At 42.6% G+C, this 21,381-nt stretch overlaps 1 long non-coding RNA gene across 1 annotated transcript in view; it reads right to left on the bottom strand.

The window, feature by feature from the left end:
* Nucleotides 1–21,381, bottom strand: part of LOC307225437 — a 187,449-nt gene that overhangs the window by 75,919 nt on the left and 90,149 nt on the right. The gene's annotated exons all lie outside the window — the stretch shown is intronic.

The following is a 21,381-nucleotide window of genomic DNA, read 5'->3' as shown; positions in this document are numbered from 1 at the left end:
GTGGAGTCTCTTGAGGAATTGTGCGCACATAAGGAGGCCTGTTTGCTCTCTGTGTTTGCCATGATCTAAGTTATAGCCCCAGTTCATCAGTTACCACTGGTTCTTCATGCACTGGAGGAACAACAACTCCCTATGCAGGCACTATGCAGATGCTATAACACAGGGGTCAGCAAACTTTTTCAGCAGGGGGCCGGTCCATTGTACCTCAGACCTTGTGGGGGGCCGGACTATATTTTTTTGGGGGGTGGAAATGAGCGAATTCCTATGCCCCAGAAATAACCCAGAGATGCATTTTAAATAAAAACACACATTCTACTCACGTAAAAAACACCAGGCAGGCCCCACAAATAACCCAAAGATGCATTTTTAATAAAAGGACACATTCTACTCATATAAAAACATGCAGATTCCCAGACCGTCCATGGGCTGGATTTAGAAGGCGATTGGGCCAGGTCCGGCCCCTGGGCCTTAGTTTGCCTACCCATGCTATAACATGATGAACCAGGTAATGTTCTGAGTGAGCTTTTAGTGAATTCCCCACTCCCATGTCCAACCCCCAGGAATTTTAGCCAAATCATGGCCCCCGTAAAACAGTAATGGAGGCCATTACAACATGTAAGGAGGTCAGTCCCTACTCTGGTCCCATTGTTAATTCCAACACTAGGATCAGGCATGTATGATTGTGCAGAAGGAGTCTTGTATAGATAAAGAAGGAATTTGATTGAGTTTGCATTTAAAGCTGAATTGACTAAATTCGCAATAGCAATATGCAAACAGTAGCATGACTAGCCTTTGAAATTTGCACTTCTCCGAATTTTGCAATGCAGCTCTTCAGTCAGGTAATGGGCTCCAAAATGCATACACTAGGGTCAGTTGTGCATAAAAAAAATGCACGTGTTTGTGAAAATAACACAGAAAATATATTATAGTTGGGGAAACTCACTCAAAAAAATGTGTATTGCTAGGCAAAATTACACACACACACACACACACACACTGAAATTTGCATGGATTTTCATGAGGACTTGTTTTTCATAAACCGTTATGGAAATGTGGAGAAGTGAAATTAAGATTGGGGAAATGAGAAACTGAGATTGACAGATTCACCACTTCCTAGAGCAGGCACCCCCAAACTCGGCCCTCCAGATGTTTTGGGACTACAATTCCTATCATCCCTGACCACTGGTCCTGTTAGCTAGGGATGATGGGAGTTGTAGTCCCAAAACATCTGGAGGGCTGAATTTGGGGATGCCTGTCCTAGAGGCTTGCCTGGGTGAGCAGAGGGAAAAACTTTCAGGGATCATGACTTCCTTGGGTAGCTCAGTACCAGAGCATCTGTTTTACATGCAGAAGGTCTCCGATTCAATCACTGGCATCTCCAGGTATGGCGGCAGGGAGAGATCCCACCTGAAATCCTGGAAAGCTGCTGCCAGTTTTAGCACACAATCCGGAGCTAAATGGACCAGTGGTCTAACTCAGTCTAAGGCGGCTTCCTATGTTCCTTGTTCCAGATTTTTCTTATGCCAGGTGCTGCTTGCGATGTATAGCAGTAAAAACAAAACAGAGGTCACATTTCCTCCTGCAGGGCTGGCCAGATAAACATTTTGCTGTTAGTGCTCAAGTGGCAAATGGTTCCCCATTCCAAGTCCAGGGACATGATATCCACCCGCCCAGTTATTTTGTCACCCAAGAAAGAATATTCCACAAACACCTCTCCCTGTCTGTAATAACACAATGATAATAAATAACCAACACTTTGCAGGTTTTTCATGACTTGGAAAATCAGTTGTCTCAGGGTGGGTGCTTCCCTCTGCTTAATGATAGGGCCGGCCCCTTGTCCCCCTGCATCAGGTGAAAATATGCAAGGGGGAAACAGGAGTTTTAGATGGAAACATTGTCCACAAAGGAGGAAATTACAGATATGAAAGGTTCTGGTTTGGTTCACGGCCTTTCTTGAGGGTGGCTGGTTTGAATCAGCCCCAGAACAAAGCCCTTATGTACTATATGGATATCTCCCAGCAACAGAATCTAGCTTGATGAAGGCAACCCCAGAGGGCTGGGAGTGGCTCCCTTTTTTCCGAGGCAATATTTCAAACCTAGTATTTGTCTCCGTTGCCAAAAGGAAAGAGGAAAAGGGTGGTGATTTTATTTTAAGTTTCCTGTACCTCAATCACTGTCAAAGATGGGGGCTTTGGAGAGGTGGCGTTCCTCCAATAGGGCAACTACAAAGAATAACTTTAATATTTTATTGCTTGCACCAGGAATAGAGAGCATTAAAAAAAGAAAAGAAACATACCATTCTCGGGGAATGAAAGGGGCGGGGGGAGAGAGAGATGAATTTATTGAAATGCCATTACTGTATTAAATTGTAGTTCTTGGAACAGGAGTATAAATCTGCAGCTAGGGAGGAAGAGGGAGGAAGACAAAAAGCCACTTCCTTCTCACACATCATTAAACTGAGGGCTTAAGGAAAGAACAACTGAAAAGGAACAAGGGCTATTATGTAGCTTCAAAGAGGATCTCCTGTCATTGGCTGGAAATGGGGATACGGAATACCTTGCAGATTGATTCATTGCCCTGAACGGCACAAAATTGCTGGCGGGTTCAGGCCTAGAGCAGTCTATGGCTTTTCTTGCTAAGTGAATTAAACCACAGCCAGTGGGTGCCTGGGCGTGTCAGCACGACCACCGCCATCCAGCATCCATTAAGCTGGGCACCAGAGGGTCGTGTTCTGGTCTGATGCTGGATCCCATGGGCAAGGCGGGTCAGGAGTTGCAGGACCACAGACAGCTCCCAGTGAGCAACTTGCTCCAATCAAAGCTGAGAGCAGACTGGACCTTTTGAAGCCTCTGCCCCTGGACTATGTACTTCTCCCAGGCTCAACCACTTTGTTGCTCGCTTTCAATTCTTAAAGGGACAACATTCTGGCCTGAGAATGGGTATGTCCCTTCTGCTCCCTAGCCTCCCACTTGGTGCCTTCCCTGTGCCACTGGACCGGTGAGGTTCTGTGGGAGGTATTTGATACCTTGGGCTCAACAGAAGGTGTTTGCGAGGGCCTGGGCTTTGTCCCTACAGATGTGGGAGGTTCTTCTGGAGGTTCATGTTCATCACCTTCAGACTCAGTAGTGTCCTGATCTCCAGCAGCAGGCTAAGAGCCCTGAACCTTGCCTGCCTTCTGAGCTGGAGACTCTACAGCATGCTTGTTTGTAGAGCTGAAGCTCAGAGCTGAAGAAGAACATTAGCCCAGCAGCTAATGATTCCAACTTAGCTGTCAAAATGGTTCCATTGCATCAATTCTTGCTTGCTCCTATGTCACCACATGCTGCCCTCAGCCATGGACTTGTGTTGGTTTTTTTCCTGGGAGGAAGATGGGTGGCACTTTTCAGCTATACTTTTCTTTTAGCTCCCCATGAAGGGGTCAAGTCAACCTCTTTGTGACTTAGTCATCAATGGGATATTGGCTAGAAGTTCCTTCCCCACCACCCACACGGTGGCTGGGTTCCCTCTCAGCCTCCCTCTTGTCTTTTGAAATCTTTAAATGTAGGATTCTCCCAATCACTACCACATTCCAGCGCATGACAGTGGTGAACCTTGCATGCTATTTATCTGCCAAGTCTTGGCGTCTTTGCACCTTCCACCTTGCTCTTTAATATACTTATCATTTAATTTGGAAGGGCTGCTTGGGGATTGGTGACTAGATAAGCCAAAGAGATTTGCACCTTCCTTTTCGCTTCATGCTACTGCAAGAGAGAGAAACCAGGTATCTTACCAAGTTGCATCACCCAGCAGAGGATGAAAAGGAAGGACAGATCACCCCTCTGAAAATGTATGTCTACCAATATTTTGCATTAAAGACTCTAGCAGTCACTGCCATATAATTAGCAAATTCATCATGCTATATTTATATTAATCTGTATGACAAAATACACACATATAAAGGATCAGACATAATCAAACATCCTAGATTTTTTTCCACTGATTTTTTTTATCTTCCTCCAGTATCGTCCCTTTTATTTAATGAAAAACCTGGCCAGATACTATAAGAATCTCCTTGTTCATTTTTACATTTTCTACACTTCGGGCAACAAGCAATACTTATTTGATATGAATACATCTTGTCATCATTTTAAAGCTATTCTTTTAAATCTTCATAGTCAAGGAAAAGTTAAAGCCTAGCGACCATAGATATTCCCAAACGGACATTTTAATATTAGCCAAATTCTTGACCCCAATGAGTCATAAATTCCTTGACCTGTTCCATTTCACATTCAGACTGTAAATGCAGCTTGTACATTTTGGGCAATAAATGTTTATTAATCATTATTATTGCCCTTTCAAATTCCGTTGTTTTCCATAACCCAAATTTAATTATGCTTTCAAAAGATCTGAATTGTAAGCATTTTAGCAAAAGATAATTAATTCCACTCTATTTATTTTTTAATTCAGCATATGATAAAACTTTTTCATTTATTGCAATATATTCATATCTAGAGGCCTCATATTTCTTCCATAAATCAAATGGTAGCATTTCTCAACATGAAAGTCTGGATCATGAATAACCAACACTATTGGCAATTTGACAGGACTAATCTTTTTTCTTTTTCTTTTTTTCTTTTTTTAACTTATCCCAATTTCTCCAAAGATTGTAAATTAAACTGGCTGGCTTCTTTAATGTTCTTGTCATCTTAGATTTGCATTTATCCATAAAAGCGTATGTAAAGGTATTTTCATAAGTGCCTCTTCATACTGATATTGAAACATATGAGTTTTTCTAATCCAGAAGCCAATTTATACAATGTGCAAAATAATACACTTCTACGTTAGGGGTGGCTTTCTCATCTGTTCTCATATTGCAGAATGCTTTGACTCAAGGGTGGTCTCAGGGACTACAATTTCAATCATCCATGACCATTGGTTATGCTGACTGGGGCTGATGGGAGTCGGAGTCCAATAGCATCCAGAGGCCATAATAAGGCATAGATCTAATGTATAAGGAGAACAGGGCTGGCCCTACCATGAGCCATGCTGAGTCACAGTGGACTGGGATGATGGAGGATTGTGGGCCACCCACAGGACCGCATACCACCATCATTGCTGCTGTCTTCCTGGATGGCTTCTGGGCCACTGCTTCTGGGCCCCTGGTGACTTGCTCTTGTTTCTCTCACTGATCTGCCCTGCAAGGCTCCTGTGGGGTCCTCCGGAATGCCCACCACATCTCCTTCCTCAAAGTTGAGCCATTGTGGGTGGCATGGTCCACAGAAGAAGAAGAGTTTGGATTGGATATCCCGCTTTATCACTACCCGAAGGAGTCTCAAAGCGGCTAACATTCTCCTTTCCCTTCCTCCCCCACAACAAACAATCTGTGAGGTGAGTGGGGCTGAGAGACTTCAAAGCAGTGCGACTAGCCCAGGATCACCCAGCAGCTGTATGTGGAGGAGCGGAGATGCGAACCTGGTTCACCAGATTACGAGTTTACCACTCTTAACCACTACACCGCACTGGCAACTGTGGTGCTGATTCTTTGCCACAGATTAGTTTAAAGTGACTAGGAAATCAGGAATCTACAGTGGTACCTCGGGTTACATACGCTTCAGGTTACATACGCTTCAGGTTACACACTCCGCTAACCCAGAAATAGTGCTTCAGGTTAAGAACTTTGCTTCAGGATAAGAACAGAAATCATGCCCTGGCAGCGTGGCAGCACCAGGAGGCCCCATTAGCTAAAGTGGTGCTTCAGGTTAAGAACAGTTTCAGGTTAAGAACGGACCTCCGGAACGAATTAAGTATTTAACCCGAGGTACCACTGTAAAAAGTGCAAGGAGATTATAGAAGTGCAGAAGCCTGTCTCCTTCAGATTGTTGCTCTCCAGTTTGTGGAGGGCAATGAGGATGAAAACAAGGGCTAGAGCTTGCATGCTCATTCCCACAGTCTATGCATGTACTGTATACATCGCTGTAGCACCTGAGGATGGTTTCTGTCTTGTGCTCACAGACAAAGAAACAATCTCACCTATACATGTAACCTTTTTAACACTCGATTGGAAGCCACCCAGAGTGGCTGGGGAAACTCAACCAGATGGACGGGGTATAAATAAAAAATTATTATTATTATTATTATTATTATTATTATTATTATTATTATCATGGGAGCCCACACTTCCCTCTTAGAGATCACCAACCTGCTCTCTGCCTCACAGGCTGCAACTTCCTCCTTCCCACCCAGCTTTGCTTTCGGTCTTGCAAACGTTCTATCATCTGGAAGAAAACTTCCAGCCAAAGGAATTTAAATTGCATAAAAGGAAGCAATATCCCCTTGGAATAAGGAGGGGATCCATGTTCCTCTCGTCTCCCCAGCAAGTCTTTCATGTGCTGTATCACCATGCCAGCAAAGTATATTGGCATTTTCTAAAACAAAAATAAGAAATTCCAGCTTTCTGCTTTGAAACAGAATCTTACAGCTGCTCACAAATTCCATGTTTCTCATTCGTCTGAATGTTCCATAAACAGTTCTGGGTCCAAAATTACATTTGAGGTCAGATCTGCCACATTTTATTTGAAAAGGGGAGAGAAAGAGAGACAGAGTGAATGGGGAGAGAGAGAAGGAGCCCTGCAGTTCTTTAAAGTAATTCTAATGACAGGAATCTTATTCGGAGAATAATGCTGGCATCCAGAAAACTCAAAAGCTTTTCATTTTGAAAGCCACTCTTGAAAAACTCTTGCTGAATTTATATAGACTTAGAAATCATACGAGTTGAATGACATAATGAATTTGGCCTTCACTAATTCCTGATCGTTTTCAGAAACATCTGTTCGACAAAATGGGAGAGTCACCAGCTGCACCAAATTTCTTGTGAGGGGGCACAGGTGGAACACTGGGCCTATGTGAATGAACAAAAGACATGGGGAACATATGGTTTTAAAAGTTCAAAATGTATATAAAATGTAGGTCTATCAACCCATTTAAGAAATCTTAACAGTGCAATTCCGTGCATGTTTATGTAGAATTAAGTATTGTCTGTCACAGACTGGTTGAATGGTGGGAGGAACCAGCTGAGGAACCAGCAAGAGAAGAAGGCGAGGAGCCCAGGGAGTGGTGGTGGAACAACGATGAATAGATAGAGGGAGAAGACTGAGAGGAGGAAGTGTCGGAAGCTGAAGGGGTGGCAGACTGGGAGAGTCTGTGAAAGACTGGAGCCCAGAATCAGAAGTTGGAGAGTGGGAGAAGGGAAGTCAAGAGGCAGAGATGAGTCCAGCTGGTGAAGAGTCACAGGTGTCTCCCTGTCCAGCTGTGACAAGGGCAGAGGAGAGATTGGCTGCACGCAGGCGCAGTCTCTGATTGCTTAGAAAAAGCCCAGGAGGGGAGGGAATTTAGATGGCAGGGACTTTCAGTCTTGGCAACTGGTCCGTCAAGTCAGTGCAGTTTGTGTTTGAAAGGGATTCATTTCCCTCCATATGGAGGGCGTAAGAGGTTGTCTCTTGCACTTTTTTAAAAACAAAAACAAATTAAGAGGTGGCCAAGTGGTATATATCCTTGCATGTGTTTTCCTTTTTAAAAAATAAAATAAAATTGCAGTTTCACAACAACTTTTTCAGGGCTTGTTTGTGTCCTCCAAGAGGCCATTATAGACCTCTGATAGGCCACAGAACATGAGGCTGTCAATAATGCTGCCTCTGAAGAGCTCTGGGATTTATTTATTTATTGGTTAAAGCAAAGTAATTTGAAGTTGTTTTTCTTTAAGAAAACACTTAAATGAAGCTTTTAAAAGTTTTTAGTAATAAATAAATAAAATAATTTAAAAACTCCACACTCTTCAGTACCCCGTCGACATCATGTGGGATAGCCATATTTCTTAGCACTGCATTTCTTTAAAACCTCACCCTCCAAGGGAAAAAACCCCGCTGTTCACAGATCATAACACTGTATACTGGACTGGACCATTGACAAACGGCATTTTACTGCAAATATTATCCTGCAAGCATTCTTTGCTGGAAACTTTTATGATAAAAATAAGAATCCAGTTCTTACTCTGGTGAAGGCAGCTGTCACAAACTAGAATAATAGTTTAGCTCTTGAGATGAGGACTGCTGTTCAGTAGGGAATGAACAGAAAGAACTCAACACATTAAATTACTTTAAAACAAAGATTTATCTTCCCTTTCCCAGAAAAGATAGCTCCAAGGGATTTCAAAGCTATAAAACCACATATAGCGTATCACCCAAACAATTCTTTTTGAGGTTTGGATAAAAACCCTTGCTACTAATTATTGGTTAGAGGTGGCCTGTAAGTGTTTTTTTTTTCTTTAAACAAAATGCTGGGCTTCATTAAAATGCCTGAAACAACACTCATGGAATTTGCACTTCTAGACTTGCTCTCCTCTTCTTCTTCTTTGCGTATGTTATCTCTATTGACTTTAATGAGACTACAGTAAAATCTCAGAGAAATTCCAAAGATGTGGCTTTTCCAGGATTTGATTGTGGTGCTGGTGAGGTAAGTCTGAACAGGATTAAGGACCACCAAAAGAAACTAGGGAATAGTTGGCAGTGTTTAATGTATTTCTTGCAATTATATGTTTGTGCGACAAGAACACAGAGTACAATGAGACTGAGTGTTTGTGTGGGGGGGAGACAGGCTCGGTTAATTTCATTGTACACAGGTTGTACATTAGCAATAAAGGTATTATTATTATATACCACCTTCCCTCCCAACGGTAGTCATTCTCTCCCAAAACATGGTATACATAGCATTGGCAGGTATACATGAACTCTCTTTTAGTACCATTTATGTAGATGAAAGTTTCCAGTCTCTGCATGTGCTGCAGCTATCTGCTGAAATCCTGTAACTTTTCATATTACAGATAATCTGGGGATTTGGCTGTTTTTTTGTCCCACTTTAGTTGTGCTGCAGTGCAAAAGTGCCCCTTGAGATGGATATAATGCAGTAATATTAGGGAAGCATCACAGAACAGCCAATTAACTGGAATGTTGGGTGGATGGTCCAATAAAGGTAAAGGGACCCCTGACCATTAGGTCCAGTCGTGACCGACTCTGGGGTTGCGGCGCTCATCTCGCTTTATTGGCCGAGGGAGCCGGCGTACAGCTTCCGGGTCATGTGGCCAGCATGACTAAGCCGCTTCTGACGAACCAGAGCAGCGCACGGAAACACCGTTTACCTTCCCGCCAGAGCGGTACCTATTTATCTACTGGCACTTTGATGTGCTTTCAAACTGCTAGGTTGGCAGGAGCTGGGACTGAGCAACAGGAGCTCACCCCGTCACGGGGATTCGAACCACTAACCTTCTGATCGGCAAGTTCTAGGCTCTGTGGTTTAACCCACGGCGCCACCCGCGCCCCTTAAATGGTCCAATAGAAATCCACTATTATTTCATCCATGACTTGTTGCAGAATAGACCCACAAAAAAAACAACAGCCACCAATCTGCAGGGACCCTAATGGAATATTGTTTAATATGGTTTTATTACCTGTTGTAAGGCTCTTTGGTTGCTGCAACCCTGTTCTTCATTGCATCACAACTGCTACGCTGGCCTTTTGACTGGACACAACTTTTGTAAAATGGAGATTGGTTCAAATTGGACTGAAACCCTCTCCCCTTCCCCCCCAGATTACACAGAGAGAGGGGTGGGGATGGAGGGAAGCCAAGAATTGATAGTTTGAATGCTATCACTTCCTTTTCAAGAAAACGATAATAGCTCAAATGGGCTTCCTTCCCCATTTTTCTTCCCTTAAATTAATAAAGGGGCTCTTTGGAGTGCAACAGGAAAAGAAATGTGATGAATGTGCTTGATAGGTTATGATGAATAGCGATCTGGGGAGGTTTTAGAGACATGAGACACCCCATAAACACAGAATTAATACCAAAGCGAACATTTTTATAATGTCCATTTTGGCACCCATTCCAGCACATGAGGTTAGTAGCTTTATTTGCCATTTAATTAATGCATTAAAAAAATAAAATAAAACAAATAGCTCTTTGCAAAATCATAACAATTCAGTGCATGAGTTATGTGGGTTTGAGCTGGCACAGTTAACAAAAACATTCCTAATGCCACTTTATTTCCACTAACCATTTGTATTGTAAACTCAAGCAAAAGGTTTCATGCCAGATTTGAAGTTCATCCTCAGGGCACATGAAACAACAACGCCAGACACGGATTGTGCTTTAGAATTGTTTAAATGCAACATAATTTGCAGTAATTAAAGGAACGGAGTGATAGGCTTTTAAACGGAGTAATCCAGAATAATTCAGTAGTACATAGTTCCTTCCTACCTACGGTTTGCCAGGTTGTAATTTCAGAAATGGAGGCATTTTACAGATGTGGTAAATTTCTGGAATAAGGAACAGAAGAAGTTGCTTGCCTTACAATGTAGAATCATAGAATCATAGAGTTGGAAGAGACCACAAGGGCCATCGAGTCCAACTCCCTGCCAAGCAGGAAACACCATCAGAGCACTCCTGACATATGGTTGTCAAGCCTCTGCTTAAAGACCTCCAAAGAAGGAGACTCCACCACACTCCTTGGCAGCAAATTCCACTGTCGAACAGCTCTTACTGTCAGGAAGTTCTTCCTAATGTTTAGGTGGAATCTTCTTTCTTGTAGTTTGGAACCATTGCTCCGTGTCCGCTTCTCTGGAGCAGCAGAAAACAACCTTTCTCCCTCCTCAATGTGACATCCTTTTATATATTTGAACATGGCTATCATATCACCCCTTAACCTCCTCTTCTCCAGGCTAAACATGCCCATCTCCCTTAGCCGTTCCTCATAAGGCATCGTTTCCAGGCCTTTGACCATTTTGGTTGCCCTCCTCTGGACACGTTCCAGTTTGTCAGTGTCCTTCTTGAACTGTGGTGCCCAGAACTGGACACAGTACTCCAGGTGAGGTCTGACCAGAGCAGAATACAGTGGCACTATTACTTCCCTTGATCTAGATGCTATACTCCTATTGATGCAGCCCAGAATTGCATTGGCTTTTTTAGCTGCCGCATCACACTGTTGGCTCATGTCAAGTTTGTGGTCAACCAAGACTCCTAGATCCTTTTCACATGTACTGCTCTCAAGCCAGGTGTCACCCATCTTGTATTTGTGCCTCTCATTTTTTTTGCCCAAGTGCAATACTTTACATTTCTCCCTGTTAAAATTCATCTTGTTTGTTTTGGCCCAGTTCTCTAATCTGTCAAGGTCGTTTTGAAGTGTGATCCTGTCCTCTAGGGTGTTAGCCACCCCTCCCAGTTTGGTGTCATCTGCAAATTTGATCAGGATGCCCTTGAGTCCATCATCCAAGTCGTTGATAAAGATGTTGAATAAGACCGGGCCCAAGACAGAACCCTGTGGCACCCCACTAGTCACTCTTCTCCAGGATGAAGAGGAACATTGATGAGCACCCTTTGGGTTCAGTCAGTCAGCTAGTTACAAATCCACTGAGTGGTAGCATAGTCAAGACCACATTTTACCAGCTTCTTTACAAGAATATCATGGGGCACCTTGTCAAATGCCTTGCTGAAATCAAGGTAGGCTACACCCACTGTGTTCCCTTCATATACCAGGCTTGTAATTCTGTCAAAAAACAAGATCAGGTTAGTCTGACATGACTTATTTTTCAGAAATCCATGCTGACTATTGGTGATCACAGCATTCCTTTCTAGGTGCTCACAGACTGTTTGCTTAATGATCTGCTCCAGAATCTTCCCTGGTATTGATGTCAGACTGACTGGGCGGTAATTATTTGGGTCCTCTCTTTTCCCCTTTTTGAAAATAGGGACAACATTTGCCCTCCTCCAGTCTGCTGGGACTTCGCCTGTTCTCCAGGAATTCTCAAAGATGACTGCCAGTGGTTCTGAGATCACATCTGCCAGTTCTTTTAATACTCTTGGATGCAGTTCATCTGGCCCTGGAGACTTGAATATATCTAAACTAGCCAAGTATTCTTGTACTATCTCCTTAGTTATTCTGGGCTGTGTTTCCTCTGCTGAATCATTTGCTCCAAATTCTTCAGGTCGGGCATTGTTTTCTTTATCGGAGAAGACTGAGGCAAAGAAGGCATTGAGGAGTTCAGCCCTTTCTGTGTCCCCTGTTTGCATTTCACCATCTTCTCCTCTGAGTGACCCCTAGTCCTCTGTGTCAGACCCCTAGTCCATCTAGCTCAGAATACCGAATGACAGAGTGGATTAACAATCTGTCCCTCTTCACAGGGACCTCTTAGAACTGTAGCTCTGTGGTGGGGATAGGGGTCTTCTCTGAACTACTCTGGAGAAAGCAATGAGAGTTTAAAGTGGTATCATAGCACTTTAAATGTACGGTGTGACTTTGCTCCCTTCTCTTTCTGCTATTTAAAGGCCTGCTTCTTGGATATACAGTCGTACCTCAAAAGTTGAATGGAATCCGTTCCGGAAGTCCAACGCGACTTCCAAAACATTTGGAAACCAAGGTGCGGCTTCCGATTGGCTGCAGGAAGTTCCTGCAGCCAATTGGAAGCCGTGGAAGCCGTGTTAGACATTCGGGTTCCAAAGGACGTTTGCAAATCAGAACACTCACTTTCAGGTTTGTGGCGTTTGGGAGCCAAAATGTTTGACTTGTGAAGTATGATTGTATTCAATATTATTGTTTTGCAGTATAACCAGTGTATTTTAAGAGTATGAGCTGAGAGGTGAGTTTCTTAAAAATACCATTTGCTCATTCCGCAAGATACACCGTCACTGTTCAAGGACACTGTTAAGTTGTGGGTTGACATAGCAGACGACACAGCGATTTCTCCAAAGCAGCTCTTTATTTTGTAAGCTGGAACAGAACTAACTGAGGAGCTCAGCCTGCTTATATAGAGCTACAGAACAATTGTAACTGTTGCAACATTCTAAAACTATCCAATCACTGAACGTCACTTTTCGATCCTTCATTTGCATAACTATCTACAGTATCCCTCTGCTGGCCCAGGGTGAGAACTTCAGTACATAACAGACACAATCCAGCCAGAGAACAGCGCTGGAGGAGTAATTGCAGCATGGCTACTTAGGGACATGGCCTAGGGATGGGTAAAACCAGGGGACAGTCCCAGAGACCATGTAGAGATGCCTGGGGGCTGACAAGTAACCCCTGATTGCCCACCCCTGTCCTAGAGAAAGGTTTGGATAAAAAATGTAACAAAACAAACAGGGTATTTTTAGTCTGTGTTTTCAAAGCCATCTACTGTTCACTCTGGATATTAATGGCTGTGCTTGTGTTTAACCATTTTTGTACTTGAAAAAGGAGGGGGGGGGAGAGAAATGAAACAAAAGTCTGAAGTGTGCTACGAGTTAAAATGAGAGAAAAGCACAAAGGTCTTGCCGCTAGCTAAACAAAACATGGAAATCGTCACAAGTGGGCAAGCTGTGCGAAGTCTTTTGTGAGCCCCCTCTTTTCAAATTTCCTGTGTTTGACACATCATCACTGTGATGTCAAGGTGACTTAACCTTCTATGGCACTTCGTTCCAGTTGGTGTGGCCAGGCAAAGGAAATTTGGCTTACAGCCCTGGAAAACAGACTTGGAAAACAACATGGTTGCCATTTTGGCATTGATACCCGCCCACCTTTCATTTACCCTGCTTGGAATGTCTGTATTTTATGCTGTTATGACTCTCGGCCCTGCTTTGCCATTGTGATGCTGTGACTCTGCCTTGTTTTCTCTGGCATTCCATGCCGCTTTGCCAAATGCCCATGAATATATCTAAAGCATCAAATAATTGCTTAAAACAATATTATGTTAGCACTTGCTGGCTGCTAACTTTCCAGCTCACACATTTCATTTTGAAAGGATCATTACTAGGAACCTGATCAAAGGGCTATTGAAATCACTATGAATGCAAACTGCGACTTCTATAAGTTTGGGGTCACATCCTTAGAGACCATTCAACTTGTGTTGGCTTCATATTAATAAAGGTGCCTGTGTTAGGTACCTCTGCAGGAGTTATTCAGCAAGAAAGTGCCTCACTGTTTTTTTTTCTCAACAGGAATACCAATTGGGTATGGTTTACATATGCGGATGAATGACATGGTAGAATCCTGAGGTGGTAGGTGCTGGACAGAGATCATTCCATGTGTAACTTAAGGGCTATCAAAGGCTATTAGCCATGATGGCTACACTGTGGAGGCAGAAATGCTTCTGGATACCAGTTCCTGGAAACTGCAGGAGGAGAGCGTGCCCTGGTGCTCGAATCCTCATGCAGGTTTGCCACAGGCATCTGGTTCACCACTGTGAGAACAGGATGGTGGCCTTGATGGGCTATTGGCCTGATCCAGCATACCCTTCATATGTCCTTAAGTTCATTCTGCGGCTGATGGGAGTTGGAGTCCAACAACATTTGGAGGGCTCTGGGTTTCCCCATTCTGGATTTAGAAGTTCTTAACACATGGAGCACATCCATCACACCGATAAAGTATCCCCACTCCTGTCCCATGTTGCTTGACCGGAATTAGCTCCGGTTGGGGCTAATTATTGAGAATAATTGATGTATTCAAAAATAGCCAATATGAATCATATTCCTAAAGTCTGCTTAGCTCTGGATGAGGCAACAAACACAAATATTAACTGAAGCGTTCAAGTGTGCATGAATAAATGCATAAGAGTCCCTTCTACTTGCAGGATTTAATCTCAAGAATATTCATGAATGCATCTTTGCACTCATCTAGTTTTAGTCATGATTTTAACCCTTGTGATGCTGATGTCAAGGGGGCTATTGGGCTTTTCCTATGAACATAATTGCCATGTGCACATGGGCTCTCCCCATGCAATCTGTAGCCAGCATTTTTTCCACAGAGAGGGGGATGCTGCAGTGCTTGGTAGCCAAGTGAAGCACTTGACAATCACTCGAGCAAGCAAACAAAAACTGATGCATGGTGTGGAGAAAGTAAGCAGAGAGAAGATATTCTCTTCTCTCATAACCCTACAACTCAGGTCATCAGATGAAGCTGATTGGTGGGAGATTAAAGATGGCTAAAAGGAAGTACTCCTCCACACAGTGGAAAGTTAACCTGTGGAACTCACTGTCAAAAGAAACTGTAACAGTCCACTTGCTTAGATGGCTTTAAAATGGGGTGAGATGAGTTAATGGAGGACAGAGTTAGGGTTGGTCATGATGGCTATGTGCTACCTTCAGACATCAACACAGAACACTATAAATACTATATATCGGCTCTCCCCATATAGCAACAAAGGTGTTTTTTAAAAGCAAAAACTGGAGGCTAAATAGAAGCACAGCTAATAAAAAGAACATGCCAGAATGGGAAAAAATATTCTCCAGAGGTTCAGTCATGGATTTTTATCTCAGTTGGTTGAAATCCTGCCAGAAAAGAAAGGGTTCTGGCAGTCAATTGAAGATCATCAGAGGGAGGGCAATGCCCACCACCCCAGGCAGGAAAATCCAGAGTGTAGGCATGGCCACAAAGACTCTCTTCCAAGTCCCAAACAGTCTTGCCTTGGTTACTGGTGAGACACAAAGATGTGCCTGCTCCACATGTGTCATTCTGTATCTGGTCTTGGAGAGAAAGTTTTGCACTGAAGAAGAGAAGAAGAGTTTGGATTTGATATCCTGCTTTATCACTACCCGAAGGAGTCTCAAAGAGGCTAACATTCTCCTTTCCCTTCCTCGCCCACAACAAACACTCTGTGAGGTGAGTGGGGCTGAGAGGCTTCATAGAAGTGTGACTAGCCCAAGGTCACCCAGCAGCTGCATGTGGAGGAGCGGAGATGCGAACCCGGTTCCCCAGATTACAAGACTACTGCTCTTATCCACTACACTGGCTCACACTCATTACAGCTCATTACTCTCCATCTAGTTGGACCTACTTCCTGTTTTGACTGTGACTCCATAGTCATCTTCAGATGTTCCCCTCCCATGATTACCATCATGGAAGGGAAGGGAATGAGGACATGTTAGCGGCCTCATCCCCTCTGTTGCATCACTGCCACCACTTCTGCAGAATGCCTGCTGCTATTGAGGCATCTAATCATAAGCCTGCATTTTTATCAAAGCTTATATTTTTGATTAAGGCCTGTATATTAAGATGAGCTTAAAGATTTTCAAATGTTTCATGCCAGGCAGAAGACCAGCTGCCTAAGAACCTTGGCAATGTTTATTCTCCTGGACAAGGGGGCCCCCTGATTTATAGCAGAAAACAATTCTCAAAGTCGTAAAAAGGGAATTACAGGCTGAGAGCGAGGACACTGACCTTGCATGTTGCAAAGTACAATTAAGCTGTAAGAGTGGTTAAATTAAGAGTTGGTAAATAGTAAAATAAAACCATGTGCCTCCCATTAAACTTGAGCCATATTTTCCTAAGGTTAAAAGGCCAAGAGCATCTGGCTGGCAGAAAGGAAGAGAGTATTTTGGGAAGTCTTTTTCTAAAGTTGTTTCTTTCTTAAACTGAGATCCTTTTAAGATTTCTTTTCCTTTTAAAAGGTTATTTATGTTATGTATTAAATATATTGGCTTAAATGTAATTATGCAAAGGATTTAGAAACTAAGAAATGTTAAATCCTTATGCTAGATTCTTATTTCATATAGTTGAAAGAGATCACAGGGGCCATCAGCCCAGCCGCCCTGCCAAGCAGGAAACATCATTAGAGCACACATATGGTTGTCAGGCCTTTGTTTAAAGACCTCCAAAAGAAGGAGATCTTTCAATGATGATGTGAACTCAAGATCCTTGACATCTGTTTAAGATAAAAATTTAAGATTAACCATTTGTTTTGGAGGGCAATAGGGCAAGGAGGGCAAGAGGTGAGCTGGTAATTAAGGTTCCTTGTTGAGACACATGTAAGATATATTACTACTTATTTGTCATTTATAGATAGAAGAATATATAGCTTTTTGTTTCCCATAAAAGGGCAAAAGGAAATGGGTGTATCTTTTGTGATTGGTTCTAGCAAACAGCCAATAGGAATTTCAACCAGGCTGATTGGACAGAGGCAGCCACAGGAGGAGCAAGGGGGCTGGGTTAAGGAAATATAAGTGCTGGCCAGAATGGCAGGAGGGCAGGCCAGAGCTTGGTAACCATATACCACTGTGCCTCTCATTTATTTGTCTGACAAATAAATTATTATTTTAATTTCTCTATTGCTGCGTTGAATATTTCATTCCAGCTAAGCGTTAACCACAAGCAGGGTGCTACACTATCATATGGACAGCTGCAGGAGTGGGGATAGTAATGCAATGGCATAGACTTGGCAATGGTAATCATCCCCTCATGCAATGGTGACCATACGGGAGAAAGGATGCATGTATAGATCTCATGACTAGGGGCAGATGAATCTGCCCGTCTCCATTTCTCATTTTTCAGATTCAGATCTCCACATTTCCTCAGCAATTTGCATTTCTTTAAAAAGAACTACTCATGAAATATCACCAGCAATTTGGGGCAAATCTGGCCTAATACAAACATTTTTGTCTGTTGCTTTGACCAAAATGCACATTTTTGCAAACAATTCCACATTGTAAGGCATTTTTGTTTGTGATTTTCACTATTGTATGCATTTCTATGGAAACTGCCCCTAATATATGCATTTTTAAGCATATTGTTTGGCTGGAGAACTGCATCATAAAATAAAATTATTTCCTAGGTTAACTGTGTTTTGGTTAACATCAATTTGAAACATGTGAAGTAGGTAGCTTAAATTTCAAACAAAATTGAATCCCTCCCTGCTTCCTTTATCTGTGTACCCCTGTACCCCTTGGCATGCTAGACATAGCTGAAGTTCTGAAACAGGATGCACAACAGGATTATCTGATGAAGGGCCTCAGAGATGATCAACACGACACAGCCCCATCTGTGATTCCCCTTAAACCATGGGTAGGCAAACTAAGGCCCAGGGGCTGGATCCAGCCCAATTGCCTTCTAAATCTGGCCCACGGATGGTCCAGGAATAAGCATGTTTTTACATTAGTAGAATGTGCCCTTTTATTTAAAATGCATCTCTGGGTTATTTGTGGGGCATAGGAATTTGTTCATTCCCCCCCAATAGTCCAGCCCTCAACAAGATCTGAGGGACAGTGGACCGGCCCCCTGCTGAAAAAGATTGCTGACCCCTGCCTTAAACAATGCTGTTTAACACTAGTTACTATTGCTTTGCCCTCTGCAGATATGATCTAAAGCAAACGTTGCATCTCAAATGCATTTTAAATGAATCCCTTTGGTTTCCTGATCAATCTAAGTCTTCCAAATTCATTTTATCTCCATGGTGACAAGAATGTATTGGCAATGAAGCAGTGAGCCATGTCATGCTATGTGTTGCTAGATAACAGCTAGCCCAGCTGATACCCTACTTTATCTCAGTATTTGGAGGTAGTCTGGAGGAATGGAAAACTCCCCGATTATTAATTTGCTACAGCCTCGCTGAGCATCTCCCTGAGTTAAGAAATAATTATGTTGACAGATTTGACGTGCTTTTCTAGATTAGCATTTCTGAATCAAAGACAGAGATAATACTTTGCTTTGTTAACTATTTATGTTGGAATCCTGAAGTATTTCAGAGACAGGTTGCCTTTCCTTCTTCAGTATAAATTGCACATTCAGAATCAGAGAGATTAACATAGACATGGTCATTACCAGGAGAGAAAAATATTTCCTTGGTTATTACAGAACTGTAGGTTCTTCCTGTGTGAATTGGAGAAAGGGTTGCACACCCATTAGGGATGGGCAAATCTGTTAATTTAGGTTTCTCTCAGCTTCTTATTTTTCTAATCCTAGGCTCTGTTCTCCACATAATCATATCAATTCATGAAAATTTATCAGCATTTTTGAGCAAATTCATCCTAATATACACCTTTTTGCTTGAAATTTTGCCCAATATACATAAAATATACATAAGCAAAGCTATTTTCCCTAATATAATGCATATGTGTATATTATTTGTACTAAAACAAATATTGTTCTAAAGCACAGTCTACCCTGGCATTTGGATGGAGAATTGCAAGATTCAGAGAAGTGTGAATTTCAAAGGTTGGCTGCCTTTCCCTTCAAGTTTTGTTTTGAAAAATCCAAATTAGGTGGGTTCACCTTTAAATGTGAATTAAATCAAAATCCTTCCCCACTGTTAGGCCCATTCACATTCCATCCTTTGTGTTATACTCTTGCAAGCCCCAATCTAATGACATAACTAGTAATGCATGGTGAGAGATAGTCATACAGCAGGAGGGGTAAAAGCAAAACACTTTCAGTCCTATTTCATGCCCTTCAGCCACTAAGGGCACATTCACACCTTACATTTAAAGCCCTACAATACCACCCAAAGAAGGGTTGTTAGGTGTCACTGATTCCCCTCCCAGATCCACAAAACACAGAGCACTAACAATCAATCCCTCTTCACAGGGAGCTCTGGGTACTGTCGCTCTGGAAGGGAAATCAGGGACTCCTGACAACTCCCAGCAACTTTTAACAAACTACAGCACCCAGAATTCTTTGGGGGAAACCATGACTTTTAAAATGGCCTCACTGTGCTTTAAATGTATGGAGTAAATGGGGCCTAAACAGCATTGTTCTCAATGAAAGATTTTACACCAGGCATAAGCAAACTTGGCCCCCCAGATGTTTTGGGACTACAACTCCCATCATCCCTAGCTAACAAGACCAGTGGTCAGGGATGATGGGAACTGTAGTCCCAAACCATCTGGAGGACCGAGTTTGCCTATGCCTGTGTTAAACAGTATTTATTCATAATGTGTCAAACCATAAAACAGAATTTCTAGTTCACACAAAAGTGCACATCCTGATACAGAGGGGCCAACTTGCACCACAGATTGGGGTGGTGGTGCCGTGTGCGATGCGTGTGTGTGACGTCATGTGACACGTGGCGCATGGTTATGACATCACAATGCAATATCACAACAGAACCTGGGCCTCCTTCCATAGCAGGAGAAGGAGGAGCTGGCTGCAGAAGCTGCATTACACTCTGCCTCCTTTGCCCCCTAATCGCTTGGAAAATCGGAGGGTTGCCCCCCAAAACAATTCCCCCCCCCAATAGCTCAGCTATCTTGAATAAACCTGAGACCACCATGATGCAAAATTCTGTAACACAAAACCAACTTCTACACTTGCTCAGGCAAGGAGCCAGTCCACACGGTCCTGCTTTTCTTTTTTTCTTGGAGTGGTATTTGAGAAAAGGGTTTAAGTCACTGCAGATATGTAACCATCCACATTTTGTTTTGTTATGTTGAATTATAGGCAGAGTGGCAGAGTGGAACTATCCAGAGATAAATAATTCCTTGTGCTTTCAGTACACTGCTAGCTTTGCTTGGCCCTTCTTCTGACCGTCAGCATCATACCAGTCTCTGTTTCTTGACGGAGCTGCCTAACTGAATGAGCACCTAACTAGACAATTTCCTAAGTATACAGTTCTCCACAGTGTCTCGCATGACTGGGATGGAACAAATGGACATTTCTTGAGAGTTAAATTATGCATGTATGTGCACCTTAAACCAGGAAGATAAGTCTCTAATCTTTACACAAACGCCTTGTTTCCTGTCTTTCTGATAGTAAGTTAATGACTGCTAAGATTCCTTTCCTATTCAGGTAATGCTTCAAATCTATTTAAAATAATAGTATTATTTTTTTCAAAGATCACAGTTGCAGATGGATTTTAAGACCAGTAACAGGAACAGAGTCAATTTGGCACTTAATTGTTGTCGTATGGTTTTCCTCCATTTAGAAATCATTAAGTTGGCAGGCAATTAAATTAATGATGAGTCTGCTGGTTTTGGCTGTCAAGGGATTAGAATAACAGACTGACCAAAGGGATTAGAATAACAGACTGACCAGGACCAGGTTGTGAGGTTACGAGGGATGGATGAATCTGTCAATTTGGGTTTCCCTCCTTTTCTCATTTTTCTAGTCATAGGTTCAGTTTGCCACATTTCCACATTCGTTTGCAATGTTTTTAAGATCCTCGGGAAAATTCCCAGCATTTTAGCATGTATATGTCCTAACGTAAACATTTTTGCAAGCAATTTCCCCTGGTATGAAGCGTTTTTGTATGTTCTTTATACTGATAAATACATTTTTTATGCACACTTTCCCCTAAAACATGCATTTCTGGAATACTTCGTTGCTGCTGCTGTTGGAGACCTGGAACTCAAAATCCAGAGAACTGCAATTCTTGAACATAGTTATGTTTTGGGTCATGAATTTCTTCTGGAAGCATGAATTTGGTACTGAAATGTGAACTGAACTGAATTTCTCTCACATCAGTGTTAGCTCAATGTAAGTTTCCCAGCAAATGCATCTCTGCCGCTTACTAGGAGGTGTGGACAGGGGGCAGTTCCTCAGTGTGCACACACTGGTGGAAGTGTTGGAATGCACAGCACCCCTTCCAACACATCATCCCTAGTCTTTTCCTTAAAAAA

This window comes from Podarcis cretensis, assembly GCF_951804945.1.
Source record: "Podarcis cretensis genome assembly, chromosome: 10".
In the NCBI taxonomy this organism is placed as follows: Eukaryota; Metazoa; Chordata; class Lepidosauria; order Squamata; family Lacertidae; genus Podarcis; species Podarcis cretensis.
Note: the sequence above shows the minus strand (reverse complement) of the source record. Positions and strands in the feature narration are given on the sequence as shown.